We start from the raw sequence: 21,922 nt of genomic DNA, 5'->3' as shown, positions 1-21,922 counted from the left end.
CATGTCGCAGTCGTTACGCTGCAGGGAAAGTCATCCCAGCCTAGTCGACCTCGCCCTACGGTACAAACATTGACCACATCCTTGTCTATATTTTATCATCAATTTCACGTGTCTTTTTTTTTATGTTTTGAAGATGTCAATTACGCTGGACAACAACGAGCTATTGGAAACAGAAAGGTGAAACGAAGAATGGCTTCAACTTTCAGTGCTGGCTGCCCCTGAGCTGCCGGACGGGTGGCTGCGGCTTGTTTCTGTAGTGTAGTGGTCATCACGTTCGCCTCACACGCGAAAGGTCCCCAGTACGAAACTGGGCAGAAGCTGCTTTGTCATTTAGGGTGGAGTACATTGTTTGGGACTCTTTTTCTGCAAAACAGACACAGTGACTGAAATTACGCTGCACGGTATGATGTGGAACACGGCTTTGTGCATTTTCCCTGTAGTCCGGTGTGCTTCATGTTCCGCGTAAACGTGAAACTTGCCCTGTTTCAAGCAATGGGTGAAATCATTTAGCAAAGCAAGAATCGAAATTGCAGTAATGTCAAGCAGCCCGTGGTTATTTGACCAAATCATAACCGAACATATATTCTCACAGATACATTTGGAGCTGAAAGGAGTCTGAGAAGATAGACTCAGCTTACCATTGATTTTTGTCTGGATTGATGGGCTCTCATTATCTGCTGCGAAATTGATATTGTAGACGGGCACATCCCAGCAGCTGTGCGAGTCGGAGAGGGATCATGGAACCATTTTCATGTGACTTGGCATCTGTTGTTATGCAGGAGAGCACAGTTGGAAACGCAAGAAAATGGTGCGCGCGGCCGGCTGGTAGTGTGGCCGAGCGGTCTAAGGCGCTGGATCCAGGTTCCAATCTCGAAAGGGGCGTGGGTTCGAATCCCACCACTGCCATTTCTGCAGATCAACTCCAACGCTGCAGCTTTTTTGTTAAAATGCTGTTTCTGTCCCCACTGTATTGATGTTGAAAACAAAAGTAAAATGGCGTTGCTTCCCGGGGAATTAACTGTGGTGTGGGATAGTGCCGAATATTTCAAAGTGTCTCTGTCTGTCATGATCGTGTTCGCCTCCCGCGCAGAAAATCGCAAGCAGCTGTGCTGTTCCAGGCAAGTTGAGCTTGTACTGGAACCGAATGGAGACCGGTATTTCATCGCTGTTGTGAAACAAAGTCCTGGGGTGACTCGACTCGTCGTTATTTGGTTTTTCGGCCAATGGGAAAATCGTTCCAACGAATTTCGATGTGATATGTTGTTGAATTTCTCCCATTTCCTTCGTTTCCGTCCTGGAGACATCGGAAGGGAAAGGTAATCTAATCGAGACTGTGATTGGTGAAATTCACTTTTTATGGCCCATTCTTATTAGGTTCTTTCTTTCTCTCTTTTCAGTATTGTCTGGGAAGTGGTGGTTCCCTAAGGCTGCAGTATGTGTGAAAGAGTAGTTTGGAATTGTCCTGTTGTTAGTTGTGAGATTACTTTATAAATCATGCCCTCGGACTGTCTCACATTTAGCATTCATGCACCTCTGTGTCTGAAAATGCATTAGGTATGCCAGCTTTGTTTGTGTTCCGTGTTAAATGCTTTCTGTTTTGCGATTCGCTCAATACTTTACGAGTTAACAGCGTTTCTGAGGAAACTTCCAGCTGCAAAAGTCCTTAACTGAGGATCTGGGAAAATTTCACAGAGTATGGTCAGTCGGAGCAAAAGTAAGGAAGTCGTTCCTTTCTGCAGTGTTTCGCAATACTACCTTTCCCGTGAGCATCGAACACAGTAAAGGATTGTGCCACAGACTGCGACGGCAAGCTCCGCTAAAAAGTAATCCTTTAAAGCAGGTGTAAGCAACACAACGTTTTTGGGGGACACCGCGTGGAAACAGATACTTCGGTGTATCTCCTCCATGCTCAGCACATAGCCAAATATAAACAAGTCCGGTTCCCCAGTATTTGGCCCCAAACCCTCTCAACCCATCCTATCCAGAAACTCATGCAATTTTCAGAGCCTCCTCCGCTTCCTCTGGGAGCTCATTCCATACACGCACAACCTTCTGTGTGGGAAATGTGCCTCAGGTCCTTTGTCAATTTCAGCCCACTCACCTTAAACCTATGCTCTCGAGTTTTCAACTCACCCCAACTTGGGTAAAACACGTAAATACTCAGTTTCCAACCCTTCCATTAGATCATGTCGCAGTCGTTACGCTGCAGGGAAAGTCGTCCCAGCCTAGTCGACCTCGCCCTACGGTCCAAACATTGACCACATCCTTGTCTATATTTTATCATCAATTTCACGTGTCTCTTTTTTATGTTTTGAAGATGTCAATTACGCTGGACAACAACGAGCTATTGGAAACAGAAAGGTGAAACGAAGAATGGCTTCAACTTTCAGTGCTGGATGCCCCTGAGCTGCCGGATGGGCGGCTGCGGCTTGTTTCTGTAGTGTAGTGGTCATCACGTTCGCCTCACACGCGAAAGGTCCCCAGTTCGAAACTGGGCAGAAACTGCTTTGTTCTTCATCGGCAGCCTTTTACATGGACAAGAACGGTGCTTTCTTGCTTGCTTTCCCATCTGCAAACCTGCCTTCGAAGTTGCTTGAACAAATCTGCTCGCGTAGTGAAATGTAATGCAATTCCATTTAATGACTGTGCAAAGAATTGTAAAGTTTTTATCCAAACTGGTTCTGATCATATGCAATTCTGTTTGAGAGTGTAGTTACCCCCTTCTGATTCTTCTACGAAAAGCAGTACCGCATTTGCATTCCTTGCGCAGGCGGCTCGGTTCAAAGACAGGGAAGAAGCTGATGCGCTGGTGTCACAGTGCACCACGGATTCCTGAACTTGTCTGTCTGTTAAATGTACCCCAAAGGCGTCTCTGAAAGGCCTCGTTTGGAAGCTGTCTGTCGTTATTCAACGTACGAGAATTGGCACCAGAGGTCCTGAATCATGTTTTGGAGCAGTTCGCACTTGAGTGGCTCTTTCAATCAGCAACAGCAATGAAAGAAATTACACTCTCAGAGGAACCTCTGGACCTGTGCTTTCATGGTGTCGCTAGTATTAAGGTGCGCCCCGAGACCTAAGCCACGTTGGAACTGAAACGGAGGAATCGACAGAGAGGTTTCAGAATGACATCGCATCCATTTGGTTTTCTTGAAATCACTGAGGAGCAGGAAAATGTAAACGGCGAAGTCGAGTGGGGAAGTCAGGCAGTTGCAGCTCTGGAGAAACTCCTTCTTTGTGACTCACTCAGCAACCAGACACGTGAAGGTGACTCAGAGGCGTGAGAGCTCTTCACATCGAGAACAAAAAGCAATCAAGGGCAGTTAGCACCTCTTCCGGAGTGGGGGTGGGGTGAGGTAATTACCTTTTGACTTTGTTACTATGTTGAGAAACTGCCTTTTAGATTGAGGTGAACAGAAAATGCATTTCTAATAAGCACCATGGAATTGAGCAAAATTTATTGAGTCGCTTCTCGTCGATTCCCACACAGGTTTCCAACTCAGTTGCTATCCGTGTGGCTGATGTCCAGGAGTGAACATCTCTGCAGCAAATTGCACGGTTAGGGTAAAAGGCAAGGAAAGTGGCATCTCGAACTGGCTCCGAGGTCAGAGCATGCTCACAATGTGATCTGTCGTTCTCGAATAGGAATGCGACCTCCGGTTTTAGGGTGGAGTACATTGTTTGGGACTCTTTTTCTGCAAAACAGACACAGTGACTGAAATTACGCTGCACGGTATGATGTGGAACACGGCTTTGTGCATTTTCCCTGTAGTCCGGTGTGCTTCATGTTCCGCGTAAACGTGAAACTTGCCCTGTTTCAAGCAATGGGTGAAATCATTTAGCAAAGCAAGAATCGAAATTGCAGTAATGTCAAGCAGCTCGTGGTTATTTGACCAAATCATAACCGAACATATATTCTCACAGATACATTTGGAGCTGAAAGGAGTCTGAGAAGATAGACTCAGCTTACCATTGATTTTTGTCTGGATTGATGGGCTCTCATTATCTGCTGCGAAATTGATATTGTAGACGGGCACATCCCAGCAGCTGTGCGAGTCGGAGAGGGATCATGGAACCATTTTCATGTGACTTGGCATCTGTTGTTATGCAGGAGAGCACAGTTGGAAACGCAAGAAAATGGTGCGCGCGGCCGGCTGGTAGTGTGGCCGAGCGGTCTAAGGCGCTGGATCCAGGTTCCAGTCTCGAAAGGGGCGTGGGTTCGAATCCCACCACTGCCATTTCTGCAGATCAACTCCAACGCTGCAGCTTTTTTGTTAAAATGCTGTTTCTGTCCCCACTGTATTGATGTTGAAAACAAAAGTAAAATGGCTTTGCTTCCCGGGGAATTAACTGTGGTGTGGGATAGTGCCGAATATTTCAAAGTGTCTCTGTCTGTCATGATCGTGTTCGCCTCCCGCGCAGAAAATCGCAAGCAGCTGTGCTGTTCCAGGCAAGTTGAGCTTGTACTGGAACCGAATGGAGACCGGTATTTCATCGCTGTTGTGAAACAAAGTCCTGGGGTGACTCGACTCGTCGTTATTTGGTTTTTCGGCCAATGGGAAAATCGTTCCAACGAATTTCGATGTGATATGTTGTTGAATTTCTCCCATTTCCTTCGTTTCCGTCCTGGAGACATCGGAAGGGAAAGGTAATCTAATCGAGACTGTGATTGGTGAAATTCACTTTTTATGGCCCATTCTTATTAGGTTCTTTCTTTCTCTCTTTTCAGTATTGTCTGGGAAGTGGTGGTTCCCTAAGGCTGCAGTATGTGTGAAAGAGTAGTTTGGAATTGTCCTGTTGTTAGTTGTGAGATTACTTTATAAATCATGCCCTCGGACTGTCTCACATTTAGCATTCATGCACCTCTGTGTCTGAAAATGCATTAGGTATGCCAGCTTTGTTTGTGTTCCGTGTTAAATGCTTTCTGTTTTGCGATTCGCTCAATACTTTACGAGTTAACAGCGTTTCTGAGGAAACTTCCAGCTGCAAAAGTCCTTAACTGAGGATCTGGGAAAATTTCACAGAGTATGGTCAGTCGGAGCAAAAGTAAGGAAGTCGTTCCTTTCTGCAGTGTTTCGCAATACTACCTTTCCCGTGAGCATCGAACACAGTAAAGGATTGTGCCACAGACTGCGACGGCAAGCTCCGCTAAAAAGTAATCCTTTAAAGCAGGTGTAAGCAACACAACGTTTTTGGGGGACACCGCGTGGAAACAGATACTTCGGTGTATCTCCTCCATGCTCAGCACATAGCCAAATATAAACAAGTCCGGTTCCCCAGTATTTGGCCCCAAACCCTCTCAACCCATCCTATCCAGAAACTCATGCAATTTTCAGAGCCTCCTCCGCTTCCTCTGGGAGCTCATTCCATACACGCACAACCTTCTGTGTGGGAAATGTGCCTCAGGTCCTTTGTCAATTTCAGCCCACTCACCTTAAACCTATGCTCTCGAGTTTTCAACTCACCCCAACTTGGGTAAAACACGTAAATACTCAGTTTCCAACCCTTCCATTAGATCATGTCGCAGTCGTTACGCTGCAGGGAAAGTCGTCCCAGCCTAGTCGACCTCGCCCTACGGTCCAAACATTGACCACATCCTTGTCTATATTTTATCATCAATTTCACGTGTCTTTTTTTTATGTTTTGAAGATGTCAATTACGCTGGACAACAACGAGCTATTGGAAACAGAAAGGTGAAACGAAGAATGGCTTCAACTTTCAGTGCTGGATGCCCCTGAGCTGCCGGATGGGCGGCTGCGGCTTGTTTCTGTAGTGTAGTGGTCATCACGTTCGCCTCACACGCGAAAGGTCCCCAGTTCGAAACTGGGCAGAAACTGCTTTGTTCTTCATCGGCAGCCTTTTACATGGACAAGAACGGTGCTTTCTTGCTTGCTTTCCCATCTGCAAACCTGCCTTCGAAGTTGCTTGAACAAATCTGCTCGCGTAGTGAAATGTAATGCAATTCCATTTAATGACTGTGCAAAGAATTGTAAAGTTTTTATCCAAACTGGTTCTGATCATATGCAATTCTGTTTGAGAGTGTAGTTACCCCCTTCTGATTCTTCTATGAAAAGCAGTACCGCATTTGCATTCCTTGCGCAGGCGGCTCGGTTCAAAGACAGGGAAGAAGCTGATGCGCTGGTGTCACAGTGCACCACGGATTCCTGAACTTGTCTGTCTGTTAAATGTACCCCAAAGGCGTCTCTGAAAGGCCTCGTTTGGAAGCTGTCTGTCGTTATTCAACGTACGAGAATTGGCACCAGAGGTCCTGAATCATGTTTTGGAGCAGTTCGCACTTGAGTGGCTCTTTCAATCAGCAACAGCAATGAAAGAAATTACACTCTCAGAGGAACCTCTGGACCTGTGCTTTCATGGTGTCGCTAGTATTAAGGTGCGCCCCGAGACCTAAGCCACGTTGGAACTGAAACGGAGGAATCGACAGAGAGGTTACAGAATGACATCGCATCCATTTGGTTTTCTTGAAATCACTGAGGAGCAGGAAAATGTAAACGGCGAAGTCGAGTGGGGAAGTCAGGCAGTTGCAGCTCTGGAGAAACTCCTTCTTTGTGACTCACTCAGCAACCAGACACGTGAAGGTGACTCAGAGGCGTGAGAGCTCTTCACATCGAGAACAAAAAGCAATCAAGGGCAGTTAGCACCTCTTCCGGAGTGGGGGTGGGGTGAGGTAATTACCTTTTGACTTTGTTACTATGTTGAGAAACTGCCTTTTAGACTGAGGTGAACAGAAAATGCATTTCTAATAAGCACCATGGAATTGAGCAAAATTTATTGAGTCGCTTCTCGTCGATTCCCACACAGGTTTCCAACTCAGTTGCTATCCATGTGGCTGATGTCCAGGAGTGAACATCTCTGCAGCAAATTGCACGGTTAGGGTAAAAGGCAAGGAAAGTGGCATCTCGAACTGGCTCCGAGGTCAGAGCATGCTCACAATGTGATCTGTCGTTCTCGAATAGGAATGCGACCTCCGGTTTTAGGGTGGAGTACATTGTTTGGGACTCTTTTTCTGCAAAACAGACACAGTGACTGAAATTACGCTGCACGGTATGATGTGGAACACGGCTTTGTGCATTTTCCCTGTAGTCCGGTGTGCTTCATGTTCCGCGTAAACGTGAAACTTGCCCTGTTTCAAGCAATGGGTGAAATCATTTAGCAAAGCAAGAATCGAAATTGCAGTAATGTCAAGCAGCTCGTGGTTATTTGACCAAATCATAACCGAACATATATTCTCACAGATACATTTGGAGCTGAAAGGAGTCTGAGAAGATAGACTCAGCTTACCATTGATTTTTGTCTGGATTGATGGGCTCTCATTATCTGCTGCGAAATTGATATTGTAGACGGGCACATCCCAGCAGCTGTGCGAGTCGGAGAGGGATCATGGAACCATTTTCATGTGACTTGGCATCTGTTGTTATGCAGGAGAGCACAGTTGGAAACGCAAGAAAATGGTGCGCGCGGCCGGCTGGTAGTGTGGCCGAGCGGTCTAAGGCGCTGGATCCAGGTTCCAGTCTCGAAAGGGGCGTGGGTTCGAATCCCACCACTGCCATTTCTGCAGATCAACTCCAACGCTGCAGCTTTTTTGTTAAAATGCTGTTTCTGTCCCCACTGTATTGATGTTGAAAACAAAAGTAAAATGGCTTTGCTTCCCGGGGAATTAACTGTGGTGTGGGATAGTGCCGAATATTTCAAAGTGTCTCTGTCTGTCATGATCGTGTTCGCCTCCCGCGCAGAAAATCGCAAGCAGCTGTGCTGTTCCAGGCAAGTTGAGCTTGTACTGGAACCGAATGGAGACCGGTATTTCATCGCTGTTGTGAAACAAAGTCCTGGGGTGACTCGACTCGTCGTTATTTGGTTTTTCGGCCAATGGGAAAATCGTTCCAACGAATTTCGATGTGATATGTTGTTGAATTTCTCCCATTTCCTTCGTTTCCGTCCTGGAGACATCGGAAGGGAAAGGTAATCTAATCGAGACTGTGATTGGTGAAATTCACTTTTTATGGCCCATTCTTATTAGGTTCTTTCTTTCTCTCTTTTCAGTATTGTCTGGGAAGTGGTGGTTCCCTAAGGCTGCAGTATGTGTGAAAGAGTAGTTTGGAATTGTCCTGTTGTTAGTTGTGAGATTACTTTATAAATCATGCCCTCGGACTGTCTCACATTTAGCATTCATGCACCTCTGTGTCTGAAAATGCATTAGGTATGCCAGCTTTGTTTGTGTTCCGTGTTAAATGCTTTCTGTTTTGCGATTCGCTCAATACTTTACGAGTTAACAGCGTTTCTGAGGAAACTTCCAGCTGCAAAAGTCCTTAACTGAGGATCTGGGAAAATTTCACAGAGTATGGTCAGTCGGAGCAAAAGTAAGGAAGTCGTTCCTTTCTGCAGTGTTTCGCAATACTACCTTTCCCGTGAGCATCGAACACAGTAAAGGATTGTGCCACAGACTGCGACGGCAAGCTCCGCTAAAAAGTAATCCTTTAAAGCAGGTGTAAGCAACACAACGTTTTTGGGGGACACCGCGTGGAAACAGATACTTCGGTGTATCTCCTCCATGCTCAGCACATAGCCAAATATAAACAAGTCCGGTTCCCCAGTATTTGGCCCCAAACCCTCTCAACCCATCCTATCCAGAAACTCATGCAATTTTCAGAGCCTCCTCCGCTTCCTCTGGGAGCTCATTCCATACACGCACAACCTTCTGTGTGGGAAATGTGCCTCAGGTCCTTTGTCAATTTCAGCCCACTCACCTTAAACCTATGCTCTCGAGTTTTCAACTCACCCCAACTTGGGTAAAACACGTAAATACTCAGTTTCCAACCCTTCCATTAGATCATGTCGCAGTCGTTACGCTGCAGGGAAAGTCGTCCCAGCCTAGTCGACCTCGCCCTACGGTCCAAACATTGACCACATCCTTGTCTATATTTTATCATCAATTTCACGTGTCTTTTTTTTATGTTTTGAAGATGTCAATTACGCTGGACAACAACGAGCTATTGGAAACAGAAAGGTGAAACGAAGAATGGCTTCAACTTTCAGTGCTGGATGCCCCTGAGCTGCCGGATGGGCGGCTGCGGCTTGTTTCTGTAGTGTAGTGGTCATCACGTTCGCCTCACACGCGAAAGGTCCCCAGTTCGAAACTGGGCAGAAACTGCTTTGTTCTTCATCGGCAGCCTTTTACATGGACAAGAACGGTGCTTTCTTGCTTGCTTTCCCATCTGCAAACCTGCCTTCGAAGTTGCTTGAACAAATCTGCTCGCGTAGTGAAATGTAATGCAATTCCATTTAATGACTGTGCAAAGAATTGTAAAGTTTTTATCCAAACTGGTTCTGATCATATGCAATTCTGTTTGAGAGTGTAGTTACCCCCTTCTGATTCTTCTATGAAAAGCAGTACCGCATTTGCATTCCTTGCGCAGGCGGCTCGGTTCAAAGACAGGGAAGAAGCTGATGCGCTGGTGTCACAGTGCACCACGGATTCCTGAACTTGTCTGTCTGTTAAATGTACCCCAAAGGCGTCTCTGAAAGGCCTCGTTTGGAAGCTGTCTGTCGTTATTCAACGTACGAGAATTGGCACCAGAGGTCCTGAATCATGTTTTGGAGCAGTTCGCACTTGAGTGGCTCTTTCAATCAGCAACAGCAATGAAAGAAATTACACTCTCAGAGGAACCTCTGGACCTGTGCTTTCATGGTGTCGCTAGTATTAAGGTGCGCCCCGAGACCTAAGCCACGTTGGAACTGAAACGGAGGAATCGACAGAGAGGTTACAGAATGACATCGCATCCATTTGGTTTTCTTGAAATCACTGAGGAGCAGGAAAATGTAAACGGCGAAGTCGAGTGGGGAAGTCAGGCAGTTGCAGCTCTGGAGAAACTCCTTCTTTGTGACTCACTCAGCAACCAGACACGTGAAGGTGACTCAGAGGCGTGAGAGCTCTTCACATCGAGAACAAAAAGCAATCAAGGGCAGTTAGCACCTCTTCCGGAGTGGGGGTGGGGTGAGGTAATTACCTTTTGACTTTGTTACTATGTTGAGAAACTGCCTTTTAGACTGAGGTGAACAGAAAATGCATTTCTAATAAGCACCATGGAATTGAGCAAAATTTATTGAGTCGCTTCTCGTCGATTCCCACACAGGTTTCCAACTCAGTTGCTATCCATGTGGCTGATGTCCAGGAGTGAACATCTCTGCAGCAAATTGCACGGTTAGGGTAAAAGGCAAGGAAAGTGGCATCTCGAACTGGCTCCGAGGTCAGAGCATGCTCACAATGTGATCTGTCGTTCTCGAATAGGAATGCGACCTCCGGTTTTAGGGTGGAGTACATTGTTTGGGACTCTTTTTCTGCAAAACAGACACAGTGACTGAAATTACGCTGCACGGTATGATGTGGAACACGGCTTTGTGCATTTTCCCTGTAGTCCGGTGTGCTTCATGTTCCGCGTAAACGTGAAACTTGCCCTGTTTCAAGCAATGGGTGAAATCATTTAGCAAAGCAAGAATCGAAATTGCAGTAATGTCAAGCAGCCCGTGGTTATTTGACCAAATCATAACCGAACATATATTCTCACAGATACATTTGGAGCTGAAAGGAGTCTGAGAAGATAGACTCAGCTTACCATTGATTTTTGTCTGGATTGATGGGCTCTCATTATCTGCTGCGAAATTGATATTGTAGACGGGCACATCCCAGCAGCTGTGCGAGTCGGAGAGGGATCATGGAACCATTTTCATGTGACTTGGCATCTGTTGTTATGCAGGAGAGCACAGTTGGAAACGCAAGAAAATGGTGCGCGCGGCCGGCTGGTAGTGTGGCCGAGCGGTCTAAGGCGCTGGATCCAGGTTCCAATCTCGAAAGGGGCGTGGGTTCGAATCCCACCACTGCCATTTCTGCAGATCAACTCCAACGCTGCAGCTTTTTTGTTAAAATGCTGTTTCTGTCCCCACTGTATTGATGTTGAAAACAAAAGTAAAATGGCGTTGCTTCCCGGGGAATTAACTGTGGTGTGGGATAGTGCCGAATATTTCAAAGTGTCTCTGTCTGTCATGATCGTGTTCGCCTCCCGCGCAGAAAATCGCAAGCAGCTGTGCTGTTCCAGGCAAGTTGAGCTTGTACTGGAACCGAATGGAGACCGGTATTTCATCGCTGTTGTGAAACAAAGTCCTGGGGTGACTCGACTCGTCGTTATTTGGTTTTTCGGCCAATGGGAAAATCGTTCCAACGAATTTCGATGTGATATGTTGTTGAATTTCTCCCATTTCCTTCGTTTCCGTCCTGGAGACATCGGAAGGGAAAGGTAATCTAATCGAGACTGTGATTGGTGAAATTCACTTTTTATGGCCCATTCTTATTAGGTTCTTTCTTTCTCTCTTTTCAGTATTGTCTGGGAAGTGGTGGTTCCCTAAGGCTGCAGTATGTGTGAAAGAGTAGTTTGGAATTGTCCTGTTGTTAGTTGTGAGATTACTTTATAAATCATGCCCTCGGACTGTCTCACATTTAGCATTCATGCACCTCTGTGTCTGAAAATGCATTAGGTATGCCAGCTTTGTTTGTGTTCCGTGTTAAATGCTTTCTGTTTTGCGATTCGCTCAATACTTTACGAGTTAACAGCGTTTCTGAGGAAACTTCCAGCTGCAAAAGTCCTTAACTGAGGATCTGGGAAAATTTCACAGAGTATGGTCAGTCGGAGCAAAAGTAAGGAAGTCGTTCCTTTCTGCAGTGTTTCGCAATACTACCTTTCCCGTGAGCATCGAACACAGTAAAGGATTGTGCCACAGACTGCGACGGCAAGCTCCGCTAAAAAGTAATCCTTTAAAGCAGGTGTAAGCAACACAACGTTTTTGGGGGACACCGCGTGGAAACAGATACTTCGGTGTATCTCCTCCATGCTCAGCACATAGCCAAATATAAACAAGTCCGGTTCCCCAGTATTTGGCCCCAAACCCTCTCAACCCATCCTATCCAGAAACTCATGCAATTTTCAGAGCCTCCTCCGCTTCCTCTGGGAGCTCATTCCATACACGCACAACCTTCTGTGTGGGAAATGTGCCTCAGGTCCTTTGTCAATTTCAGCCCACTCACCTTAAACCTATGCTCTCGAGTTTTCAACTCACCCCAACTTGGGTAAAACACGTAAATACTCAGTTTCCAACCCTTCCATTAGATCATGTCGCAGTCGTTACGCTGCAGGGAAAGTCGTCCCAGCCTAGTCGACCTCGCCCTACGGTCCAAACATTGACCACATCCTTGTCTATATTTTATCATCAATTTCACGTGTCTTTTTTTTATGTTTTGAAGATGTCAATTACGCTGGACAACAACGAGCTATTGGAAACAGAAAGGTGAAACGAAGAATGGCTTCAACTTTCAGTGCTGGATGCCCCTGAGCTGCCGGATGGGCGGCTGCGGCTTGTTTCTGTAGTGTAGTGGTCATCACGTTCGCCTCACACGCGAAAGGTCCCCAGTTCGAAACTGGGCAGAAACTGCTTTGTTCTTCATCGGCAGCCTTTTACATGGACAAGAACGGTGCTTTCTTGCTTGCTTTCCCATCTGCAAACCTGCCTTCGAAGTTGCTTGAACAAATCTGCTCGCGTAGTGAAATGTAATGCAATTCCATTTAATGACTGTGCAAAGAATTGTAAAGTTTTTATCCAAACTGGTTCTGATCATATGCAATTCTGTTTGAGAGTGTAGTTACCCCCTTCTGATTCTTCTATGAAAAGCAGTACCGCATTTGCATTCCTTGCGCAGGCGGCTCGGTTCAAAGACAGGGAAGAAGCTGATGCGCTGGTGTCACAGTGCACCACGGATTCCTGAACTTGTCTGTCTGTTAAATGTACCCCAAAGGCGTCTCTGAAAGGCCTCGTTTGGAAGCTGTCTGTCGTTATTCAACGTACGAGAATTGGCACCAGAGGTCCTGAATCATGTTTTGGAGCAGTTCGCACTTGAGTGGCTCTTTCAATCAGCAACAGCAATGAAAGAAATTACACTCTCAGAGGAACCTCTGGACCTGTGCTTTCATGGTGTCGCTAGTATTAAGGTGCGCCCCGAGACCTAAGCCACGTTGGAACTGAAACGGAGGAATCGACAGAGAGGTTACAGAATGACATCGCATCCATTTGGTTTTCTTGAAATCACTGAGGAGCAGGAAAATGTAAACGGCGAAGTCGAGTGGGGAAGTCAGGCAGTTGCAGCTCTGGAGAAACTCCTTCTTTGTGACTCACTCAGCAACCAGACACGTGAAGGTGACTCAGAGGCGTGAGAGCTCTTCACATCGAGAACAAAAAGCAATCAAGGGCAGTTAGCACCTCTTCCGGAGTGGGGGTGGGGTGAGGTAATTACCTTTTGACTTTGTTACTATGTTGAGAAACTGCCTTTTAGACTGAGGTGAACAGAAAATGCATTTCTAATAAGCACCATGGAATTGAGCAAAATTTATTGAGTCGCTTCTCGTCGATTCCCACACAGGTTTCCAACTCAGTTGCTATCCATGTGGCTGATGTCCAGGAGTGAACATCTCTGCAGCAAATTGCACGGTTAGGGTAAAAGGCAAGGAAAGTGGCATCTCGAACTGGCTCCGAGGTCAGAGCATGCTCACAATGTGATCTGTCGTTCTCGAATAGGAATGCGACCTCCGGTTTTAGGGTGGAGTACATTGTTTGGGACTCTTTTTCTGCAAAACAGACACAGTGACTGAAATTACGCTGCACGGTATGATGTGGAACACGGCTTTGTGCATTTTCCCTGTAGTCCGGTGTGCTTCATGTTCCGCGTAAACGTGAAACTTGCCCTGTTTCAAGCAATGGGTGAAATCATTTAGCAAAGCAAGAATCGAAATTGCAGTAATGTCAAGCAGCCCGTGGTTATTTGACCAAATCATAACCGAACATATATTCTCACAGATACATTTGGAGCTGAAAGGAGTCTGAGAAGATAGACTCAGCTTACCATTGATTTTTGTCTGGATTGATGGGCTCTCATTATCTGCTGCGAAATTGATATTGTAGACGGGCACATCCCAGCAGCTGTGCGAGTCGGAGAGGGATCATGGAACCATTTTCATGTGACTTGGCATCTGTTGTTATGCAGGAGAGCACAGTTGGAAACGCAAGAAAATGGTGCGCGCGGCCGGCTGGTAGTGTGGCCGAGCGGTCTAAGGCGCTGGATCCAGGTTCCAATCTCGAAAGGGGCGTGGGTTCGAATCCCACCACTGCCATTTCTGCAGATCAACTCCAACGCTGCAGCTTTTTTGTTAAAATGCTGTTTCTGTCCCCACTGTATTGATGTTGAAAACAAAAGTAAAATGGCGTTGCTTCCCGGGGAATTAACTGTGGTGTGGGATAGTGCCGAATATTTCAAAGTGTCTCTGTCTGTCATGATCGTGTTCGCCTCCCGCGCAGAAAATCGCAAGCAGCTGTGCTGTTCCAGGCAAGTTGAGCTTGTACTGGAACCGAATGGAGACCGGTATTTCATCGCTGTTGTGAAACAAAGTCCTGGGGTGACTCGACTCGTCGTTATTTGGTTTTTCGGCCAATGGGAAAATCGTTCCAACGAATTTCGATGTGATATGTTGTTGAATTTCTCCCATTTCCTTCGTTTCCGTCCTGGAGACATCGGAAGGGAAAGGTAATCTAATCGAGACTGTGATTGGTGAAATTCACTTTTTATGGCCCATTCTTATTAGGTTCTTTCTTTCTCTCTTTTCAGTATTGTCTGGGAAGTGGTGGTTCCCTAAGGCTGCAGTATGTGTGAAAGAGTAGTTTGGAATTGTCCTGTTGTTAGTTGTGAGATTACTTTATAAATCATGCCCTCGGACTGTCTCACATTTAGCATTCATGCACCTCTGTGTCTGAAAATGCATTAGGTATGCCAGCTTTGTTTGTGTTCCGTGTTAAATGCTTTCTGTTTTGCGATTCGCTCAATACTTTACGAGTTAACAGCGTTTCTGAGGAAACTTCCAGCTGCAAAAGTCCTTAACTGAGGATCTGGGAAAATTTCACAGAGTATGGTCAGTCGGAGCAAAAGTAAGGAAGTCGTTCCTTTCTGCAGTGTTTCGCAATACTACCTTTCCCGTGAGCATCGAACACAGTAAAGGATTGTGCCACAGACTGCGACGGCAAGCTCCGCTAAAAAGTAATCCTTTAAAGCAGGTGTAAGCAACACAACGTTTTTGGGGGACACCGCGTGGAAACAGATACTTCGGTGTATCTCGTCCATGCTCAGCACATAGCCAAATATAAACAAGTCCGGTTCCCCAGTATTTGGCCCCAAACCCTCTCAACCCATCCTATCCAGAAACTCATGCAATTTTCAGAGCCTCCTCCGCTTCCTCTGGGAGCTCATTCCATACACGCACAACCTTCTGTGTGGGAAATGTGCCTCAGGTCCTTTGTCAATTTCAGCCCACTCACCTTAAACCTATGCTCTCGAGTTTTCAACTCACCCCAACTTGGGTAAAACACGTAAATACTCAGTTTCCAACCCTTCCATTAGATCATGTCGCAGTCGTTACGCTGCAGGGAAAGTCGTCCCAGCCTAGTCGACCTCGCCCTACGGTCCAAACATTGACCACATCCTTGTCTATATTTTATCATCAATTTCACGTGTCTCTTTTTTATGTTTTGAAGATGTCAATTACGCTGGACAACAACGAGCTATTGGAAACAGAAAGGTGAAACGAAGAATGGCTTCAACTTTCAGTGCTGGATGCCCCTGAGCTGCCGGATGGGCGGCTGCGGCTTGTTTCTGTAGTGTAGTGGTCATCACGTTCGCCTCACACGCGAAAGGTCCCCAGTTCGAAACTGGGCAGAAACTGCTTTGTTCTTCATCGGCAGCCTTTTACATGGACAAGAACGGTGCTTTCTTGCTTGCTTTCCCATCTGCAAACCTGCCTTCGAAGTTGCTTGAACAAATCTGCTCGCGTAGTGAAATGTAATGCAATTCCATTTAATGACTGTGCAAAGAATTGTAAAGTTTTTATCCAAACTGGTTCTGATCATATGCAATTCTGTTTGAGAGTGTAGTTACCCCCTTCTGATTCTTCTATGAAAAGCAGTACCGCATTTGCATTCCTTGCGCAGGCGGCTCGGTTCAAAGACAGGGAAGAAGCTGATGCGCTGGTGTCACAGTGCACCACGGATTCCTGAACTTGTCTGTCTGTTAAATGTACCCCAAAGGCGTCTCTGAAAGGCCTCGTTTGGAAGCTGTCTGTCGTTATTCAACGTACGAGAATTGGCACCAGAGGTCCTGAATCATGTTTTGGAGCAGTTCGCACTTGAGTGGCTCTTTCAATCAGCAACAGCAATGAAAGAAATTACACTCTCAGAGGAACCTCTGGACCTGTGCTTTCATGGTGTCGCTAGTATTAAGGTGCGCCCCGAGACCTAAGCCACGTTGGAACTGAAACGGAGGAATCGACAGAGAGGTTACAGAATGACATCGCATCCATTTGGTTTTCTTGAAATCACTGAGGAGCAGGAAAATGTAAACGGCGAAGTCGAGTGGGGAAGTCAGGCAGTTGCAGCTCTGGAGAAACTCCTTCTTTGTGACTCACTCAGCAACCAGACACGTGAAGGTGACTCAGAGGCGTGAGAGCTCTTCACATCGAGAACAAAAAGCAATCAAGGGCAGTTAGCACCTCTTCCGGAGTGGGGGTGGGGTGAGGTAATTACCTTTTGACTTTGTTACTATGTTGAGAAACTGCCTTTTAGACTGAGGTGAACAGAAAATGCATTTCTAATAAGCACCATGGAATTGAGCAAAATTTATTGAGTCGCTTCTCGTCGATTCCCACACAGGTTTCCAACTCAGTTGCTATCCATGTGGCTGATGTCCAGGAGTGAACATCTCTGCAGCAAATTGCACGGTTAGGGTAAAAGGCAAGGAAAGTGGCATCTCGAACTGGCTCCGAGGTCAGAGCATGCTCACAATGTGATCTGTCGTTCTCGAATAGGAATGCGACCTCCGGTTTTAGGGTGGAGTACATTGTTTGGGACTCTTTTTCTGCAAAACAGACACAGTGACTGAAATTACGCTGCACGGTATGATGTGGAACACGGCTTTGTGCATTTTCCCTGTAGTCCGGTGTGCTTCATGTTCCGCGTAAACGTGAAACTTGCCCTGTTTCAAGCAATGGGTGAAATCATTTAGCAAAGCAAGAATCGAAATTGCAGTAATGTCAAGCAGCCCGTGGTTATTTGACCAAATCATAACCGAACATATATTCTCACAGATACATTTGGAGCTGAAAGGAGTCTGAGAAGATAGACTCAGCTTACCATTGATTTTTGTCTGGATTGATGGGCTCTCATTATCTGCTGCGAAATTGATATTGTAGACGGGCACATCCCAGCAGCTGTGCGAGTCGGAGAGGGATCATGGAACCATTTTCATGTGACTTGGCATCTGTTGTTATGCAGGAGAGCACAGTTGGAAACGCAAGAAAATGGTGCGCGCGGCCGGCTGGTAGTGTGGCCGAGCGGTCTAAGGCGCTGGATCCAGGTTCCAATCTCGAAAGGGGCGTGGGTTCGAATCCCACCACTGCCATTTCTGCAGATCAACTCCAACGCTGCAGCTTTTTTGTTAAAATGCTGTTTCTGTCCCCACTGTATTGATGTTGAAAACAAAAGTAAAATGGCGTTGCTTCCCGGGGAATTAACTGTGGTGTGGGATAGTGCCGAATATTTCAAAGTGTCTCTGTCTGTCATGATCGTGTTCGCCTCCCGCGCAGAAAATCGCAAGCAGCTGTGCTGTTCCAGGCAAGTTGAGCTTGTACTGGAACCGAATGGAGACCGGTATTTCATCGCTGTTGTGAAACAAAGTCCTGGGGTGACTCGACTCGTCGTTATTTGGTTTTTCGGCCAATGGGAAAATCGTTCCAACGAATTTCGATGTGATATGTTGTTGAATTTCTCCCATTTCCTTCGTTTCCGTCCTGGAGACATCGGAAGGGAAAGGTAATCTAATCGAGACTGTGATTGGTGAAATTCACTTTTTATGGCCCATTCTTATTAGGTTCTTTCTTTCTCTCTTTTCAGTATTGTCTGGGAAGTGGTGGTTCCCTAAGGCTGCAGTATGTGTGAAAGAGTAGTTTGGAATTGTCCTGTTGTTAGTTGTGAGATTACTTTATAAATCATGCCCTCGGACTGTCTCACATTTAGCATTCATGCACCTCTGTGTCTGAAAATGCATTAGGTATGCCAGCTTTGTTTGTGTTCCGTGTTAAATGCTTTCTGTTTTGCGATTCGCTCAATACTTTACGAGTTAACAGCGTTTCTGAGGAAACTTCCAGCTGCAAAAGTCCTTAACTGAGGATCTGGGAAAATTTCACAGAGTATGGTCAGTCGGAGCAAAAGTAAGGAAGTCGTTCCTTTCTGCAGTGTTTCGCAATACTACCTTTCCCGTGAGCATCGAACACAGTAAAGGATTGTGCCACAGACTGCGACGGCAAGCTCCGCTAAAAAGTAATCCTTTAAAGCAGGTGTAAGCAACACAACGTTTTTGGGGGACACCGCGTGGAAACAGATACTTCGGTGTATCTCCTCCATGCTCAGCACATAGCCAAATATAAACAAGTCCGGTTCCCCAGTATTTGGCCCCAAACCCTCTCAACCCATCCTATCCAGAAACTCATGCAATTTTCAGAGCCTCCTCCGCTTCCTCTGGGAGCTCATTCCATACACGCACAACCTTCTGTGTGGGAAATGTGCCTCAGGTCCTTTGTCAATTTCAGCCCACTCACCTTAAACCTATGCTCTCGAGTTTTCAACTCACCCCAACTTGGGTAAAACACGTAAATACTCAGTTTCCAACCCTTCCATTAGATCATGTCGCAGTCGTTACGCTGCAGGGAAAGTCGTCCCAGCCTAGTCGACCTCGCCCTACGGTCCAAACATTGACCACATCCTTGTCTATATTTTATCATCAATTTCACGTGTCTCTTTTTTATGTTTTGAAGATGTCAATTACGCTGGACAACAACGAGCTATTGGAAACAGAAAGGTGAAACGAAGAATGGCTTCAACTTTCAGTGCTGGATGCCCCTGAGCTGCCGGATGGGCGGCTGCGGCTTGTTTCTGTAGTGTAGTGGTCATCACGTTCGCCTCACACGCGAAAGGTCCCCAGTTCGAAACTGGGCAGAAACTGCTTTGTTCTTCATCGGCAGCCTTTTACATGGACAAGAACGGTGCTTTCTTGCTTGCTTTCCCATCTGCAAACCTGCCTTCGAAGTTGCTTGAACAAATCTGCTCGCGTAGTGAAATGTAATGCAATTCCATTTAATGACTGTGCAAAGAATTGTAAAGTTTTTATCCAAACTGGTTCTGATCATATGCAATTCTGTTTGAGAGTGTAGTTACCCCCTTCTGATTCTTCTACGAAAAGCAGTACCGCATTTGCATTCCTTGCGCAGGCGGCTCGGTTCAAAGACAGGGAAGAAGCTGATGCGCTGGTGTCACAGTGCACCACGGATTCCTGAACTTGTCTGTCTGTTAAATGTACCCCAAAGGCGTCTCTGAAAGGCCTCGTTTGGAAGCTGTCTGTCGTTATTCAACGTACGAGAATTGGCACCAGAGGTCCTGAATCATGTTTTGGAGCAGTTCGCACTTGAGTGGCTCTTTCAATCAGCAACAGCAATGAAAGAAATTACACTCTCAGAGGAACCTCTGGACCTGTGCTTTCATGGTGTCGCTAGTATTAAGGTGCGCCCCGAGACCTAAGCCACGTTGGAACTGAAACGGAGGAATCGACAGAGAGGTTACAGAATGACATCGCATCCATTTGGTTTTCTTGAAATCACTGAGGAGCAGGAAAATGTAAACGGCGAAGTCGAGTGGGGAAGTCAGGCAGTTGCAGCTCTGGAGAAACTCCTTCTTTGTGACTCACTCAGCAACCAGACACGTGAAGGTGACTCAGAGGCGTGAGAGCTCTTCACATCGAGAACAAAAAGCAATCAAGGGCAGTTAGCACCTCTTCCGGAGTGGGGGTGGGGTGAGGTAATTACCTTTTGACTTTGTTACTATGTTGAGAAACTGCCTTTTAGACTGAGGTGAACAGAAAATGCATTTCTAATAAGCACCATGGAATTGAGCAAAATTTATTGAGTCGCTTCTCGTCGATTCCCACACAGGTTTCCAACTCAGTTGCTATCCATGTGGCTGATGTCCAGGAGTGAACATCTCTGCAGCAAATTGCACGGTTAGGGTAAAAGGCAAGGAAAGTGGCATCTCGAACTGGCTCCGAGGTCAGAGCATGCTCACAATGTGATCTGTCGTTCTCGAATAGGAATGCGACCTCCGGTTTTAGGGTGGAGTACATTGTTTGGGACTCTTTTTCTGCAAAACAGACACAGTGACTGAAATTACGCTGCACGGTATGATGTGGAACACGGCTTTGTGCATTTTCCCTGTAGTCCGGTGTGCTTCATGTTCCGCGTAAACGTGAAACTTGCCCTGTTTCAAGCAATGGGTGAAATCATTTAGCAAAGCAAGAATCGAAATTGCAGTAATGTCAAGCAGCCCGTGGTTATTTGACCAAATCATAACCGAACATATATTCTCACAGATACATTTGGAGCTGAAAGGAGTCTGAGAAGATAGACTCAGCTTACCATTGATTTTTGTCTGGATTGATGGGCTCTCATTATCTGCTGCGAAATTGATATTGTAGACGGGCACATCCCAGCAGCTGTGCGAGTCGGAGAGGGATCATGGAACCATTTTCATGTGACTTGGCATCTGTTGTTATGCAGGAGAGCACAGTTGGAAACGCAAGAAAATGGTGCGCGCGGCCGGCTGGTAGTGTGGCCGAGCGGTCTAAGGCGCTGGATCCAGGTTCCAATCTCGAAAGGGGCGTGGGTTCGAATCCCACCACTGCCATTTCTGCAGATCAACTCCAACGCTGCAGCTTTTTTGTTAAAATGCTGTTTCTGTCCCCACTGTATTGATGTTGAAAACAAAAGTAAAATGGCGTTGCTTCCCGGGGAATTAACTGTGGTGTGGGATAGTGCCGAATATTTCAAAGTGTCTCTGTCTGTCATGATCGTGTTCGCCTCCCGCGCAGAAAATCGCAAGCAGCTGTGCTGTTCCAGGCAAGTTGAGCTTGTACTGGAACCGAATGGAGACCGGTATTTCATCGCTGTTGTGAAACAAAGTCCTGGGGTGACTCGACTCGTCGTTATTTGGTTTTTCGGCCAATGGGAAAATCGTTCCAACGAATTTCGATGTGATATGTTGTTGAATTTCTCCCATTTCCTTCGTTTCCGTCCTGGAGACATCGGAAGGGAAAGGTAATCTAATCGAGACTGTGATTGGTGAAATTCACTTTTTATGGCCCATTCTTATTAGGTTCTTTCTTTCTCTCTTTTCAGTATTGTCTGGGAAGTGGTGGTTCCCTAAGGCTGCAGTATGTGTGAAAGAGTAGTTTGGAATTGTCCTGTTGTTAGTTGTGAGATTACTTTATAAATCATGCCCTCGGACTGTCTCACATTTAGCATTCATGCACCTCTGTGTCTGAAAATGCATTAGGTATGCCAGCTTTGTTTGTGTTCCGTGTTAAATGCTTTCTGTTTTGCGATTCGCTCAATACTTTACGAGTTAACAGCGTTTCTGAGGAAACTTCCAGCTGCAAAAGTCCTTAACTGAGGATCTGGGAAAATTTCACAGAGTATGGTCAGTCGGAGCAAAAGTAAGGAAGTCGTTCCTTTCTGCAGTGTTTCGCAATACTACCTTTCCCGTGAGCATCGAACACAGTAAAGGATTGTGCCACAGACTGCGACGGCAAGCTCCGCTAAAAAGTAATCCTTTAAAGCAGGTGTAAGCAACACAACGTTTTTGGGGGACACCGCGTGGAAACAGATACTTCGGTGTATCTCGTCCATGCTCAGCACATAGCCAAATATAAACAAGTCCGGTTCCCCAG

The 21,922-nt window shown here is 46.2% G+C and overlaps 13 non-coding genes across 13 annotated transcripts; all 13 read left to right on the top strand.

Annotated features, from left to right (window-relative positions):
* The first annotated feature begins 824 nt into the window (after positions 1 to 824).
* trnal-cag (transfer RNA leucine (anticodon CAG)) lies at positions 825 to 906 on the top strand. Its single transcript has one exon. It is a non-coding gene; the product is annotated as a tRNA-Leu (tRNA).
* Positions 907 to 2,431: 1,525 nt separating this feature from the next.
* trnav-cac (transfer RNA valine (anticodon CAC)) lies at positions 2,432 to 2,504 on the top strand. Its single transcript has one exon. It is a non-coding gene; the product is annotated as a tRNA-Val (tRNA).
* A 1,649-nt stretch (positions 2,505 to 4,153) lies between these two features.
* On the top strand, positions 4,154 to 4,235 carry trnal-cag (transfer RNA leucine (anticodon CAG)). Its single transcript has one exon. It is a non-coding gene; the product is annotated as a tRNA-Leu (tRNA).
* A 1,525-nt stretch (positions 4,236 to 5,760) lies between these two features.
* trnav-cac (transfer RNA valine (anticodon CAC)) lies at positions 5,761 to 5,833 on the top strand. The gene has a single exon. It is a non-coding gene; the product is annotated as a tRNA-Val (tRNA).
* A 1,649-nt stretch (positions 5,834 to 7,482) lies between these two features.
* trnal-cag (transfer RNA leucine (anticodon CAG)) lies at positions 7,483 to 7,564 on the top strand. The gene has a single exon. It is a non-coding gene; the product is annotated as a tRNA-Leu (tRNA).
* Positions 7,565 to 9,089: 1,525 nt separating this feature from the next.
* On the top strand, positions 9,090 to 9,162 carry trnav-cac (transfer RNA valine (anticodon CAC)). Its single transcript has one exon. It is a non-coding gene; the product is annotated as a tRNA-Val (tRNA).
* A 1,649-nt stretch (positions 9,163 to 10,811) lies between these two features.
* Positions 10,812 to 10,893, top strand: trnal-cag (transfer RNA leucine (anticodon CAG)). Its single transcript has one exon. It is a non-coding gene; the product is annotated as a tRNA-Leu (tRNA).
* A 1,525-nt stretch (positions 10,894 to 12,418) lies between these two features.
* On the top strand, positions 12,419 to 12,491 carry trnav-cac (transfer RNA valine (anticodon CAC)). Its single transcript has one exon. It is a non-coding gene; the product is annotated as a tRNA-Val (tRNA).
* Positions 12,492 to 14,140: 1,649 nt separating this feature from the next.
* Positions 14,141 to 14,222, top strand: trnal-cag (transfer RNA leucine (anticodon CAG)). Its single transcript has one exon. It is a non-coding gene; the product is annotated as a tRNA-Leu (tRNA).
* A 1,525-nt stretch (positions 14,223 to 15,747) lies between these two features.
* trnav-cac (transfer RNA valine (anticodon CAC)) lies at positions 15,748 to 15,820 on the top strand. The gene has a single exon. It is a non-coding gene; the product is annotated as a tRNA-Val (tRNA).
* Positions 15,821 to 17,469: 1,649 nt separating this feature from the next.
* On the top strand, positions 17,470 to 17,551 carry trnal-cag (transfer RNA leucine (anticodon CAG)). Its single transcript has one exon. It is a non-coding gene; the product is annotated as a tRNA-Leu (tRNA).
* A 1,525-nt stretch (positions 17,552 to 19,076) lies between these two features.
* Positions 19,077 to 19,149, top strand: trnav-cac (transfer RNA valine (anticodon CAC)). Its single transcript has one exon. It is a non-coding gene; the product is annotated as a tRNA-Val (tRNA).
* Positions 19,150 to 20,798: 1,649 nt separating this feature from the next.
* Positions 20,799 to 20,880, top strand: trnal-cag (transfer RNA leucine (anticodon CAG)). The gene has a single exon. It is a non-coding gene; the product is annotated as a tRNA-Leu (tRNA).
* The last annotated feature ends 1,042 nt before the right edge of the window (positions 20,881 to 21,922 follow it).

This window comes from Chiloscyllium punctatum, chromosome 28, assembly GCF_047496795.1.
Source record: "Chiloscyllium punctatum isolate Juve2018m chromosome 28, sChiPun1.3, whole genome shotgun sequence".
Taxonomy (NCBI): Eukaryota; Metazoa; Chordata; class Chondrichthyes; order Orectolobiformes; family Hemiscylliidae; genus Chiloscyllium; species Chiloscyllium punctatum.
This window is presented reverse-complemented; position numbering and strand designations above follow the sequence as displayed.